The 15,547-nt window shown below is 41.9% G+C and overlaps 1 pseudogene; it reads left to right on the top strand.

The window, feature by feature from the left end:
- The window catches only part of LOC124152618, a 75,640-nt pseudogene extending 67,197 nt beyond the window's left edge, over positions 1-8,443 (top strand).
- Positions 8,444-15,547: the final 7,104 nt, after the last annotated feature.

Below are 15,547 nucleotides of genomic sequence, written 5' to 3'. Positions count from 1 at the left end.
ACTGCATGGATAACAAGTGGCATAAGTTATGACTCATTCGTAATCACATGCACAAATGAATCAGTCAGTTATACAATATACATTCTCCATTGTTGTATTTTCCCATTGACAGTGACTATCAATCGGTGGATCCTTAACGGGTGTTATCATCAACCCTCCTGTGTTAAATGTACAAGCATCGTTCTTTTCTTTCAGAAGGGTCGAGTTCTTACTTTAAACGTGAACACAGTACACACGTGCTGGGATCATATAATTTGTGTTAAATACGAGAACATACGTTTTACCTGTACCTGTTTCAAGATAGCCCATACTTGTAGCACTCATATACATGTATTATAGAAATGTTGAGCTTACAACACGAGAGACACATTTGAAATACAGTTTTAATGTATATCGGAGGGCATCTCTGTCGTTTGCTCTGTGTCGGGAATCAAGCGTGGACAACAGGACGTACCATCACAACGATGGTACAAAACTAATCACTGGTGACTCGGCTGTTTTACTGTCACGACATTTACTTCAACATTTACACAAATATCACTTTCACTTGTTGGGTAGGGAGTGAAATATTTGTTGTAATACAACCGATATCTGACGGGTACGCGTGTAATGACTTCTACAGGTAAACCTGTGAGTGAATTTTACATTTACAAAGAAAAGAGAAACTATCATTGAATATCCATGGTACCCGGTCACATGTAAAGGCTCATACATAGAGAATACTACACTCATTCTCGTTAATTAGATACCATCTTTACGAAACGAGTGGACTTTCTTTGGCATCTGACCGAGCGAAAACGAGTATGAGTATCTAACGAGAAGGAGTGTGGTATTTTATATATTACCCACGTTAAATATGTATGTATACATAACAACTTTTGTTCGTTGACAGATCAAACTGAAACCGGTTGCAAAATCTGGTTGCGCGTGAATATTGATATATGCCCAAATATGCGCATTGTTGACATTCCTATGCATACGCATTACCAACACGCGCCTGCAGTTGTGTTTGCAAACATAACAGCACCGACGCTCAAGATCCTTTTGGAAGAATTTCGTCAACTTATAATAATACGAGCGCTAGTTGTTAATACGCAGGACACCTATAAGAAAATTTGAAAAGTCATTGGCGCCGCGCCTTGAATATCGGGCCAACAGTCGGGTCACTCGCACTGCCGGGGTCTCGTCTGTGCATTCAAAATGGTTCGGTTTCCTTGATCTATCAGCTGAATTTATATCATGTCCGTACCATTTTGGAAGAGGGAAATCAGAGTGTTCACCAAAGACATTCATGTTTACTGTACCACCTTTTACTGAAGACGTGAAAATCAACATGCTCAAGTCTGCTTTCATGTCAGTGACAGCTTCGAACGAAGAGCAAAGTCACCACCGTAATAGGGAAAGACAACTGTGATCTACTCAGCGTTTTACGCTAGAGATATGGAATGTTATTGTTCACCTTTCGGATATTTTGGGCCACATAATCAGAAAACAGGCACACTTCTACTGAGTTTTCGAATGATTTGTATCGGAAATGTTCACTTTGAGTGATATGGTCGTGCAGTCGTAAACAAACAACCCCCGAAACAGTGCAACAAAATACGCTTTGAAGGGGACACTGATGGCACAACCAGATCATCCCAAGTAAGTCTAGATATCTGTCCAGATAAACTGGCTTCATTTGTTTGTTAATATATCTCGCTCACATGAGATTGCTTCAGTTCTGCCTTGTAGTTGCAAAATGAATGATGTCTCGCGATTTTCTATGAATGAAAAAAGTAGCCCTGGTGTGACATAGGTCACGGTTATCCAATCAAAACGAATAAAACAAGGTCAAACTTGTACGACACATGTGTGACGTACGGATTTAGTATCTTACCGACTGTATCTTCACCACGTGGGTAATAAATCATAAATGCTTTATTGTGCAAACGTTGACAGTGAAATGTGTAATGTTTAAAAGGGCTTTACACATTTCCGATCTGATGCGCATGTGCATAATGTAAGTTTGAATGCGATGCTGTTCGCCTGTTGGCATGATGCCACCGTAATTTATACACGCTCTCCCTCTGTTGTTCAGGATAGCACCTCTGGGGATCGGGAGCCTCATCGCAGTGTCGGTGGCTGGGGTGAACAACATCACGGGGACCTTCTCACAACTGGGGATGTTTGTTGTCGCTGCTACAGTTGGCATTCTGTTTCATTCCTTCATCGTCGCCTAATCGAGCACGTGAGAGTCGGTATGAGTTAAACACCCAGCGGGGATGCGGGGAGGCTGAGGTCCCTAGCATCCCACGCATATAACGGTCAACTGTAGAGGACTGAATGGTTAGACTCAGTGAGCTAGCTGTTGGCGTGTTGTCATGCTCCATTGATTGGTGCTCATAGTTAAGTCAATAGTTGGACTGGACCAGGCTAGTTTAATTACAGTCCGCCGTGGTACACCTAGTCTATCGTTGACTGCGGCGTTCAACAACAACGTATTCACTCACGTCAAAATATATTATTGATAGTCATATTCAGGTTTGAGGTTTTTCACACATGAGAATAAGGAGTTCCATCTGAAAAGGGACAGTGGGGTGGCTTAGTGGTTTAAGCGTTCGCTCGTCACACCGAAGACCCGGGTTCGATTCCCGACATGGGTACAATGCGTAAAGCCCATTTCTGGTGTCCCCCGCCGGGATATTGCCTGATTTTTGCTAAAAGCGGCCTAAAACCATACTTACTCACGCACTCAGCATAAAAAGAATCATATTTTCTGTAACTTAACTTACACTTCTGTCTGAACGGAAAACATCAAATTTGTGACTATAATCATCATGTGACAGCCTAGACTATGAAATGGCCGACCAAACCCCCACCACGCAATAGCAAAGTTGATCCAGAAACGTGCGAAGCCATCACGAGTAGCCTCCCTTACACTCTGTGGAGTTGCACCTCAGTCCCCGAAGGCAACCATCTCGCTCACGAGAGTTGTGAGTTGTACACGAACATCTTACATTCCATCAATAGCTAATCATCGCAAATCTATTGGGCTTGGGGGTCTTCACGTGCTGTTTTCCACCAAAGATGGTGTACCATGTATTCCTTTGCCTCCCGTCACAGAGCAAGGGGACGTTACTTTTACTTGCATGTAGATAAGCTACACCCAAATATCATAATGTGGCTCAACGAACACATGGACTTTTATGAACTGGCTAAATCGGCAAGTCGAGCTTTTGGTGTTTTATGTACAAAATATTTTGATGCTGGTGGTTTTACTTATGCAATTTATACTAAATTGTATGAATCCTTGGTTCAGCCTATTATGCAATATGGTGCTTCCTTCTGGGGGTTGTATGAACATAAAAAGTTAAACACTCTGCAAAACAAAGCATGTCAATATTTCCTCGGCCTTAGACGTAATGCGTCAAATGTCGCCGCCAAGGGAGACATGGGTTGGAAATCATGTGTCACTGAGCAACGCATAGAAGTGTTTCGTTTATTCTTCCGCCTTAACAGTATGGAAATTGCAAGATTGCCCAGTGTCATTCATGCTTGGTCAAGTAAAAGAGGGCGCTCATGGGAAAAGGAGGTTTACAAGCTAGATAGAAACCTAAACGTCGTCGGCTTGATCGATGTCCATTCGATGACACGTGGTCAGTTCACTCTCATTAGGCAAAATAGATTTCAAGTGGATGAAACTGCTTGGTTTTCAGAGCTGTGGAATGATGCTTATAACCCTTATGGTAATAAGCTGAGGACCTTTAGATTGCTTAAGAAGGATCTAGCGCCTAGCGTCTTTTCAAATTATATCCATAGAAATAGCAGAAAATATTTGGCACTTTCACGTAGTGGCAGACTTCCCATTAACATTTAAAAAATGAGGTACAGTCGTCCCCCTGTCCCCCTTCAGGATAGAACTTGCCCTTTTTGTTTCAACTCAGTAGAGACTAAGGTCCACTTCTTAATTGATTGTAACATGGATGACGATTTACCTTATGGTGTAATGAACGATATGTGTGAATGTATGCCAGATTTCATAAACTTATCTTCAACCGAACAATTTATAACATTACTCATATGTGAACACGGTTCTTATACTCTTTGTAAGTTAATTGATGAAATTTTCCAAAGACGCTTGTCACTCATTTAATTCTGTGTGCGCTTTTCTGCATGTATGGTATTGTGCTTGCGAATAGTAGTATTTCTACTTGTGATCAATGTTATACTTGTAATGTTTATGTTGAGTGTCGGTGAGGATAAATGCACCTCTGTGATGGGTATGTGTATGTGTGTGTGTGCGGGGGGGAGGTAAAATGTACGTATGGTGTGTGTGTGTGTGTGTGTGTGTGTGTGTGTGTGTGTGTGTGTGTGTGTGTGTGTGTGTGTGTGTGTGTGTGTGTGTGTGTGTGTGTGTGTGTGTGCGCGCGTGCGTGCGTGTGCGTGTGCGTGTACGTGTGTGTGTGTTTCTGGGGGGTTTGGGGGGTTGGGGAGGGGGGCATATGATATGTACGTATGGTGTATGTTTACGTGCGTCCGTGTGTCTGTGTGTGTGTGTTTGGGGGGGGGGGGGGGGGGGGGGCGTGTGTGGGCGTATAATGTACGTATGATGTGTGTGCAAGAGTGCGTGCGTGCTTGTATGGGGGAGGTATATTGTACGTATGTTGTGTGTGTGTGTGTGTGTGCGTGAGTACGTGTGTGTATGGTGTAATGTACGTATTGGTGTGTGTGTGTGCGTGCGTGTGTTTTTCTGTGCGTGTATTTGTGTGTGTGCATGTGTGCGGTATGGTGTGTGGTGGGGACGGGTGGGTGTGTGTGTGGGTGTCTGCGTGTTTGTCTATGATTGCGTGCGTGACTTTGTATGTAATTTAGCGTGGGTGTGTGTGTGCGTGCGTGCGCGCGTGCGTGTTCATAACCCAATCTTTACTTTAAACATTGTAAAAAACAACCACATTTGTACCACTTTCCAACCTGTGTCACCCTTACAAACAGATATCTTTCGTGTAGCTTTCTACCAGTCTCTTGCTATGCACATGGCCATGTTTTGTACACGCGCTGATTTGTATTCGGAAATGTTTATAAGCTACATTAATGTTTGTATGTGGGTCAAATGGTGAATACTAGACCGTCATTGTTGAACGTCTTATACATGAAACTGGGTCTATGTGTGCCTGTTTTTCTTCTTCTAGTGCGGTGGCTATTCCTGAGATGCTAGAATCCTGTGAAGTTAAAAACGGTATTGATTCCCGAGTGAGTCGCTTCGTGATTCCATTTAGCGTAACGCTGAACGCCGATGGCAGCGCCCTCTACATTACGTCAGCAGCGTTATTCATAGCCAATCTTAGTGGCGTGGAGGTCACAACAGGCGTCGTGGCTATTATAGGGTGAGTAAGTCTGTGCATGTCGTAGACAACATTCAAATGTGTTCTTGGAACTTCAGAATGAATAATAGGGAATTCATTTCAACCTGTACCCCACCTTAGCTTCTGAAGGAATACACTACTGTGTACCCGATGGCATTAACATGCCTTCAATTAACAATTAACATGCCTTCAGTAACCTCACTTAGAGTGTGATTTTGGAAATATTAAGAGTCATGCCTTGTGTTTTATGAAAGTGCTTTACGGAACCTATTTGTTAGAAGCACCCAACACACTCACACACTAATATAACCCTAAGCCCCTTTCCCCTCGGGAGTTCTCTTCCATGTTTTAGTGTGATAACGGCTGTATTAGTCCCTCCCCAATGGATCAGTATGATACTGGCTGTATCTGCCCCTCAACCATATATCAAAGTATCATCCCTTCTCCAATGTTTCAGTGTGAAAACGGCTGTATCTGCCCCTCTTCAATGTTCGAGTGTGATACCGGTTGTGTCAGCCCCTCCTCCATGTTTCAGTGTGATAACTGCTGTATCAGTCCTCCTCTATGTTTCAGTGTGATAACTGCTGTATCAGCCCCTCTCCCATGTTTCAGTGCGATAAGTGCTGTATCAGTCCCTTTCCCATGTTTCAGTGTGATAACTGCTGTATCAGTCCTCCTCTATGTGTCAGTGTGATAACTGCTGTATCAGTCCCTCTCCAATGTTTCAGTGTGATAACTGCTGTATCAGTCCCTCTCCCATGTTTAAGTGCGATAAGTGCTGTATCAGTCCCTCTCCCATGTTATGGCGATAACTGCTGTATCAGTCCCTCTCCAATGTGTCAGTGAGATAACTGCTGTATCAGTCCCTCTCCCATATTTCAGTACGATAACTGCTGTATCAGTCCCTCTCCCATGTTTCAGTGCGATAACTGCTGTATCAGTCCCTCTCCAATGTTTCAGTGTGATAACTGCTGTATCAGTCCCTCTCCCATGTTTCAGTGCGATAACTGCTGTATCAGTCCCTCTCCCATGTTTCAGTGCGATAACTGCTGTATCAGTCCCTCTCCCATGTTTCAGTGCGATAACTGCTGTATCAGTCCCTCTCACATGTTTCAGTGTGAGGCGGCTGTATCAGTCCCTCCTCCACCTTTCAGTGTGATAACGGCTGTATCAATCCTTCCTCGATGTTTCAGAGTGTTAACGGCTGTATCAGTCCCTCCTCCATGTTTCAGAGTGTTAACGGCTGTATCAGTCCCTCCTCCATGTTTCAGAGTGTTAACGGCTGTATCAGTCCCTCCTCCATGTTTCAGTGTGATAACGGCTGTATCAGTCCGTTTTCCATGTTTCAGTATGATAACACTGTATCGGTCCCTCCTCCATGTTTCAGAGTGTTAACGGCTGTAGCAGCAATGGCAATTCCATCCGTCCCTAGTTCCAGCATCGTCACCTTGGTCATCATACTGACGTCCGCCAACATACCTGTTGACCATCGCCCTTTTGTTTGCAGTCGAGTGGTTCTTGAAAGTGTGACGCTATAGGGAACAAAAAGAACCTATGCATCTCAAATTCCCAGTAACGACACAATCTAATGAAAAGCAAATACACAAATTATATACACACTACATAAAAAACGATGAATGGACTGAATGGCAATACCATTCTGTTGACTGAAGACATCCGTCGTCCGAGTTTAGACATTTTTCTTTAGAGTTTTTTTCTTCTTTTTCCCCGTTTGTTTTAGTTCCCTTGTTAATGGACGTAGTACATACCGTGTTCCGCGTAGTCGGATACTCACGAGTGTGTGAGCAGTTACTCAAGTACTAGTGTCTGAATGGAACATCCACGCAGCCATACTGTGTAAGAACGCTGTAATTCCCGACTGTACATGTCAGCTTAGCATCACAAACAGACAATTGCCAAGCAATGGGTGCTGCATGCCTTTGACGTACCGTGACTGAGGTATCATCCTGCTTGGAACAGTATATCAGCTACAACAGGGCGTGACAGGATACAGCACGTGCCTCTGTTTTGTCAGTTTAGTTTTTCTTAAACATACAGTCAGAAGAAGTAGATGTCCGACCTCTTAGGTGATCACACGAGAACACTAAACAAAGGGGATAGCGTTTAACGACACATTGAATATATGTTTAATTATATCGCGGCGTATCAACTGAATGTAGGACGCTTGAACTTCATTGATTGTTGGCCTTTACAACTTTGGACAAAACCACGAGCGCAGGTACAGTGCTGGCAAACATTGGGTCAGAAACCTGGCCATAATTTTTATGTGAACCAATAACATACAGATCCTGGAACAGATAAGGGACGAAACTCCGCACATTCTGAGAGTACTAGACCCCGTTCCCCCATTTAGCGACGTGCAGATAAGTTGTGTAATGATTACCTGATGTCATGTCATAGCTAATGCCCATAAGAAGGCGTGCATGTCTGGATAAAGGCGAACCAGTTGGTTAATCCCGCGCCACGTGTCCCCAGAATACTAGTATATATGACTGTAAGTAATCCCCCTATTAGGCGGCGCAAACAAGGCGTTATGTCGTACGTGTATCATCCATCCCATTATATATACAGCATCCAATAACGACATCACACAACAGGTGAACATCTAAGGGACGCTGCGCTTGGATTCCGACATTTCTAAAGTTTCGCGAGCTTTGCTTTTTGTATTTTCTAGGGACCGCATTCGTACACCAACCAACATTGTTAGCCATACTTTCAACGCGGCTGTGACGTACCGGTTCTGTAAAGCCGACCTCCGAGCTCTGGATGAAGCGAGATCAAAAGAAGAGGAAGCAGAAATGACGTCAATTTCCCCTGCCTGATGGAGTCACGGTGACATGTTGCGCCGTGGTGGACAGGAGGCGTTGCTTATACAGACTTGTTCATACATCAACTCATTTCTGGAACTCATTCGCACCCTGATCTGGTTCAATGGGCGAACATAATGTAACTTACAGGCATGTTTGTGCACTGGCTTGGGTGGGCATAACATCAAGAGACCCTTGAAGATCCGGTTAAAATTGGTCTTCAGCAATCATTACTTGTCTTAAGAGGCGACTAACGGGATCGGATGGTCAGGCATATTGACTTGCCTGAGTATGTCATCGTGTCCCAGTTGTGTAGATCAATGCTCACTATGTCAATCATTGGATTGTCTGGTCCAGATCCGATTATTTACATACTGTCGTCATATAGCCTGAATATTGCTGAGTGCGGGATTAAACAACAAACAAACTGCATGTATCAAAGAAAAAAACCTGTTGTATTTTATATCATTACACGCGCTGAAGTCCGTTAGGGTCCAAAGTCCCATCACTGGAAAAAGTTGTTTAAGAAACTATGATGTTGTTTTGTGTACATGTTGACATCTTGAACGGAGGGGGGCAAAACGGTAGGAGGAACGCCTTTGACGATACAACATATCAACCCTACTGTGGTCAGATCGCAGAGGTAACCGGGAAGTCGTAAGACGGCATGACCTTGACTTTTGATGTAATTGTCAAGCATATATATACAGTGCTCAGGTTTGTTAGATTTGCTGATTTCATAGAGTTGTGATTTTATAGCTGTTTGTGGCTATTAGACGTCGGCGCCTTGCTCTCTGAATCCTGCATACTGTGATACGGTGCATTGTCCATGATAATAAGGGACAACATTAATTTTCGCCTATACCCAGAAATACCGTGCCTTTCATTTCTGTGTGGTAGTCCCTGTCCTTGGCCTTGGATCGAAAGACAAGGTCACAGCCTGGGAGAAAATCCTGACTAGCACAGCAAGCATGGAGAACGATAAGTCTTTCACCTTTTCCCATTGGTAACCTTCTCACAGACTCCTTACAGTCCCCACTGGGTACCCGCTGACTGCTGTCAGTGTGAGAGGCACTTACCCTCGTCTCATCTGGGAAAACAGGCCCATGTCCTTCTTCACGTTTCTGCTTGATGGTTCGATGATAATGAGACGAATGACGTCAGATCGTTCACATAACACAGCCCGAATTTTATCTGTATCCAAATGTATGCAAAAGTTGCCATAGCTTGTATTTTGTAACCATTTAATCATGTTCAGATTCCAGTGCTTTAGAAGCTCCTTTCAAGTATTTATTATGCCATAACATGTGTTTCCTCTTTCTGCTTCACAGTAAAAGAAATCATGCACCTTAAAATTAAACTGTTTCACCTCAGCTGAGGAGCCAATCTTGTCAGTCAACAACGACCTATACTATGTACCACGTACAGCGCGTGTTTGGCTGTTCCTCCTACGGTTTTGTCGTGATAGTTTCTTAAACAATTGTTTCCATTGATGGTAATAAAAATAACAAACAGCAGATATTGTTGGGTACAGGCTATTCATTGCCGTGTACCGTATTGACATTTGAAAGACTATTCCCGAGTTTGAGTTATTTTGAAATTCTTTGTTCTCATTTGGAGCCAAACGGAGTGTAACTATTGTGCGACTTGGGATATGTTATAACTATTGCCCTAGTGACCTAGATATCTCCCTTCACTAGTTATCTGTATAAAGCTGATCAGTTGCTGAGGCTGCATTTGACCTGACCTTTCTGGTCAGGGATTGGTCAAGTGTTGATATGGGTAGGATAAGTGGTCGTTTAAAATGCGCTTCGTTTTATTATTCGAACATTGTTATGTCAGATTTAATCTTTGACCTCGAAGTGAATGTCTAGTCCAAGTCAACTAAACTGCCGGGACAATGAAAGTTTGTCACCCATGTTTGATGGTGGTTCACAAGAAATGGTTATTCGATGTGTTATACATTTGATACGGGTATCATAGCTGTCCTTTGGACCCTAAGTTTACAATAGTTCTGTGATTGTTTTCTGCCTTTTAACTTGTAAAAAAAGGTTTGTAATGTTTTGTCACATCCAATTACCAGTGTATACTTTCTGTTGCCAGTCAGTGTACTCAGTAGTCATGTCACTCGAATTGTGTGTCTCGTATTCTGGTGGCGTCGATGTCAAATGATAGCAAGTTACAACTGATATTTCAAATACAAAAGCAAATTAAACTTTCACCAAACTGAAAGAATGATTGAGTCTATATGTGTTACACATAGATTATCATCAAAAACGGAAACAGGCATGTGTTTTTGGTGACGGTATGACGAGAAAGTACATGCTATTGTAAACCTGGTTCACTCATTGGTGTTGGAGGGCGGCGGTTGTGTCGAACTATGTCCCCTGACAAATCTAGTTCGACACAGCGATGGTCACCTGTACATGATTACGTCATGTTGAACGCTAATGTGTTTTGTGTTATTTTATTAATTAGCTTTTATTCAGGAACACAATTTAGTAATACCCACAAATCTTTGTACTTATCCAATCCATTTCAATTCATCAACACATCTGGGTTAGTCATAAGGTGGGGTGATTTTTTGTTTTAACGTCGCGTCCAAGATAATCGCACTTATATAGCCACGTGCATGCACGTGTGTGTGGTTTCACGTAGAGCGTGTAGATCATAATAACTGAAGTCCTTACGCACTGCCTGGTTTGTTTGTTTGTTGTTTAACGCCGCACTCTGCACTATTCAAGCTATAATGCGGCGGTCTGTAAATAATCGAGTCTGAAACAGACAATAAAGTGATTGACATCATGAACATCGAGCCAACATGCATGAACCATGTCAGCGAGCCTGACCATCCGATCCCGTTTGTCGCTTCTTACGACAAGCATAGTCGCCTTTTACGGCAAGCGTGAGTTGCTGAAGGCCTATTCTACCCCGGATCTTCACGGGCGGCACTGCATGGTAAATACATGTTATCAATACTATATTTAGTCAAGGTAAATCTATCACAATGTATTATCGGCACACGCTACCTATTGACACTGATATCTGTGTGTGTAGAGTTAATGGGAAAGAGTCAGACACTCCAGTATAGGCTACAGGCAGGGCTTCCGGGTGCGCTCAGTCACTCGAGACTGGATCTATCCGTACAAGTGTAAGTTTATAGTTTGCATATTCAAATAGAACATTGTGAGCTGAAGTGGTTGGACGTGTCAGGCGGCTTATATCGATTGAAACTGGGGCGATTGCTGGGACTATGGTCAACACACATATACATAACAGAAGATGTACTCGTAATTCACGACCAGCTCATAATATCTATGACATATGAAGCAGAACTTCCTCGTTCTCGTCTACACCAACAGTATTACTCCCTGTTCATGTACAATAGAGTGTTCCCATTCCTCAGTGCGAAGGGTTAAACTGCTATAAATAATTTGTGTGTTCATGGTCATGTTGTATATATATATATATATATATATATATATATATATATATATATATATATATATATATATATATATATATATATATATATATATATATATATATATATATATATACACCATATTATGATTTTTGGTTTCTCAGCACCATACCCGTGCTCCTTTGTTTCACCGATGTGGAACAAGTCTAAGACCTCCATCACTTCAGGCTTTGCTTCCACATCAATCTTTCAATAAGAGAACAAGTATATTCATCTTGCATAATATCGGCACAGAATTATTTATATATGCATGTCATAATTATTGAGTCATCGCTTATTTCTATTAAAATGCATACCATGTTTGTCTTCAAACGAGTGTGTTTAATGTGCGATATGGCTCATTGCTTCCCTCTCACTGCAGTAATCACTTCGTCAGACACTGGGGGGTCTTATGTTATTTCTGCACCAGCTGGTCCTTTTTCCCCCGATACACGTACAGAGGGTTGGATGTGGAAAATAAACTGCTGTCCAAAACAAACGTTTCTCGGTGTGAAACTGTCTACCTATTCCATACACTGAAACATGTAACAGAACATTCGGAAGTCTGAAGTAGGGTTTCATCCCTTATCAGTCTCATTCTCTGCTTCTCTCTCCTTGTAAAGATCTACCGGCGGAAACCATCAGAAAGATACTCAGTAGATTCGTTCATTCAATCATCTATTCCACCACAAGGCTTTCTTTACCCTGCCAATATGATCAATATGTAACCTTTCAAGGAATTAAGACACAGTATGATAAAAGAGTAACGTTTAACATTAAATATGCACGGCATATTTCACCATATATAATTGTCTAAAACAGGTATCTTGATCGTGTTATGTACAACATGAAATAACATTCAAATTACTGAACTACAATTTATTGCTTTAAGGAAATGCTTTCAATGTTCATATTTATGAAATGATGAAATGAGAAGTTGAAACATAATCATTTATATATGTTCATAATGTATTAAACGAAAGCTGAATTGTGTGTGAGAGACTGAAGATTAGCAACACTGTGTTGAACAACGGTTTTCAATGGGCTAAACCATACCTCAAGGTCAGTGGAGTGGAACTGGCCTCTGGGTGAGGACAAGAGATCTTACACGGACATTCTAGTCGGAAAAACGGTGTGTAGGAAATGCATCATCTGTTTCAAAAGTCGTGTGGGGCGATTTATGGTACAGACAGAATAAGTCTGGTTATTCAGAATATGATTTGATTTTTTAACTCACAGAGATTTTAAAGTAATGAAATATGTTTCCCAGATACAAAACAGTAATTATGTATCAAGTAGCACAGAGTGTTCAAGTGAGTAATCGCTTGAAATTAACACTCAGATCAAATAAATGTATGAACACATTATTTTCACGCCATATAAATGTATTTAGTACTTACTCACAATGTTTCTTAAAAGTTTAGTTCACCGCGTACACTTTTTATCGCTGACGAAATGAAGATGAAGTTTTTAGACACCTGCTTTCGATCAAGTCAAATGTCATGTTTAGCAGAAGAGAGCTGTCAACACGAAAGGCCAACATTTCTACCCGTAAGGTATCATATTTAAAGTTAAAAAGCTTATGGGCGCGCCTTTATTTTCAAAGTAAGATGAAACTGTACACAAACAGGTACGATTGAGTAAATTGATATCTACGTGTTAAGAACATACCTGTTATAAAATATGTTTAAAACTATGAATAAAGAACAATGAGCACATTTGAAAGTTGTGATGTAGGATGTTTTTCATCCAACATGTACTCCGTCTGACACATCAACAAACGTTCTGGATGTATACACAATACAGGTATAAATCATTCAAAACTGCCTTCTACGGGAGATATCGCTTGGATCAGATCAAACAATATCTCCTAGGAGATATCGCTGTAATTAAACTGCTTTGCAGACAATGGTGACGTCATCGATTACCACGGACGCCACAATCAAATGACATCACTCACCTGTCTGCCACTGAAGCTGGTTAGCTTACTTTGTATGCTGGAGACTCTGGTTATTATTGTTTACAAACTGACAAAAGTTGGAAGAAAGATGTTGGATGACATGTAGAGTCGCTATTTATATTCTTTGTCCACTTATGCACCACCACCACCATCAAAAGAAACTGATTCTGGATACACAGGTGCTGGTGGTATGCGCCCTAATCTTAAACCAGCAACAGCTTTGCTGTAAGAATGTGGCATGTGGCATATGTCAATATAGCCTGAGCAAATAAGGCGTATTTGATATTTGACAACACTATTCACATAACAGGAACACCTCTGAAGTTACAATATAAGAGGGTTGGCAGGCAAGTTTGAGCCTAACTACATATTACTCAAACTCAAACATTTAAAGGTAATATGTCAAATTGTGAGTATCTGTTGAAATAGCAAAAGTCAAAAATTGATGAAAGGCTATTTAATGAACAAAAGTCCGTTGTAAATGTGCCACACAATGCCAACAAACAAAATGTGACCGATGGTCAGTCAGATCACCTGTCAAAATGAGAGTATCTGACCAAAATTAAAACCTAAACACATGACGAAAACAAATTCACTGTTCAAAACAACCCCCAGCACCGTGCATGATATGCCTGGCACTGTCGTCTCATGCTCCCAGTTAGTGTCTGGATGGTCGCCAAGGGAAAATGGTTCCATTCTTCAGTAAAATAATTGCCGAGTGCCTGTAGAGTTGCCGGAAGGACAGGGCGTTCGATAGGGTTGATGGTATGGTGACCAGTGAGTGAGTATGGTTTTACGCCGCTTTTAACAATATTTAAGCAATATCAAGGCGGGGGACAACATAAATGGGCTTCACACATTGTACCCATGTGGTCTGCAGCGTGACGAGCGAACGCTTTAATCACTAGGCTACCCCAACGCCCCTTGGCTAACGCCAAAGATGTTTTCAACGTGACATTGTGGTGACCCAGTTTCAAATATTGCCATGAATCTGCCTGTCTTTGACGCTACTTTGACGTCAATCCTCAGTAGCAAAGGTTGTAGTGCTCTTTGATAATGATGTGCAACGATTATGTCACGACACATCCAAACACAGGTTTTCAAGCACCCCGTGCACATCCTGCCCATGATTGCATGCCTCTGTCCGTTCATCATGAAATTGAGGTTCTATAGGGGTTACCCAATCATTGTGTATCTTTATTTGTATATTAATATATAATCAAAACTTGATCCTTAGCAAACTTTGAGTAGCATATGATGGACTGCGTTTGATGGCGCTATTTTCAACATAATCCCCTCCAAGGTGCTCACACTTCTGGCAACGTTGCTGCACTGCTTGGGTCCCACTGGCGGAGAAGGCGTTCTTCCTCGTGTTTTAATACTCTTCCAAAGCAGAAATGGCGCCATCATCATTTGCATTATTCTTACCAGAAGTTCAGTTTGGCAAGAGATGGAAATCTGACGGAGCCAAATCTGGTTAATATGGAGGCTGTTCAATGAGTTCAAAGTCTCAGTCATGCATTGCATAAATGGCGACTAACAGTTTTGTCCTGGTGGAACAAAACACCTTTATTAACAATACTGACAATTAGTGGAAGGACTTTGCCTTTTCGTCACAAGACTGCTTTGACTGATGTTTTGTCTCTGGCTGATAGTGGTGAACCCAAAACATTACTCAACAAAATCAGCTGGTCTCCCTGATTATTCTGACGAGAGATGATGAACCTGGAGCGTTTCTGGTCAGTTGTCAGCTTGCTGAAACCTTTATCATGCCCAGTTCTTTCCTCAGACTGTTCTCAACTCATGAGAGATGAGAGATACCCACTGTATTGTTTATGTAACGCGTGGTAAGTCGTCGATCATCCATAATCATATCATGTATTTGACCCACATTTCTCTCCCTGATCTTGTATCTACTTCCATTCTTTCTCTTCCCCAATGACAAAGGAAG

Source organism: Haliotis rufescens, unplaced genomic scaffold (assembly GCF_023055435.1).
Source record: "Haliotis rufescens isolate VD_foot unplaced genomic scaffold, xgHalRufe1.0.p SCAF_9, whole genome shotgun sequence".
In the NCBI taxonomy this organism is placed as follows: domain Eukaryota; kingdom Metazoa; phylum Mollusca; class Gastropoda; order Lepetellida; family Haliotidae; genus Haliotis; species Haliotis rufescens.
Note: the sequence above shows the minus strand (reverse complement) of the source record. Positions and strands in the feature narration are given on the sequence as shown.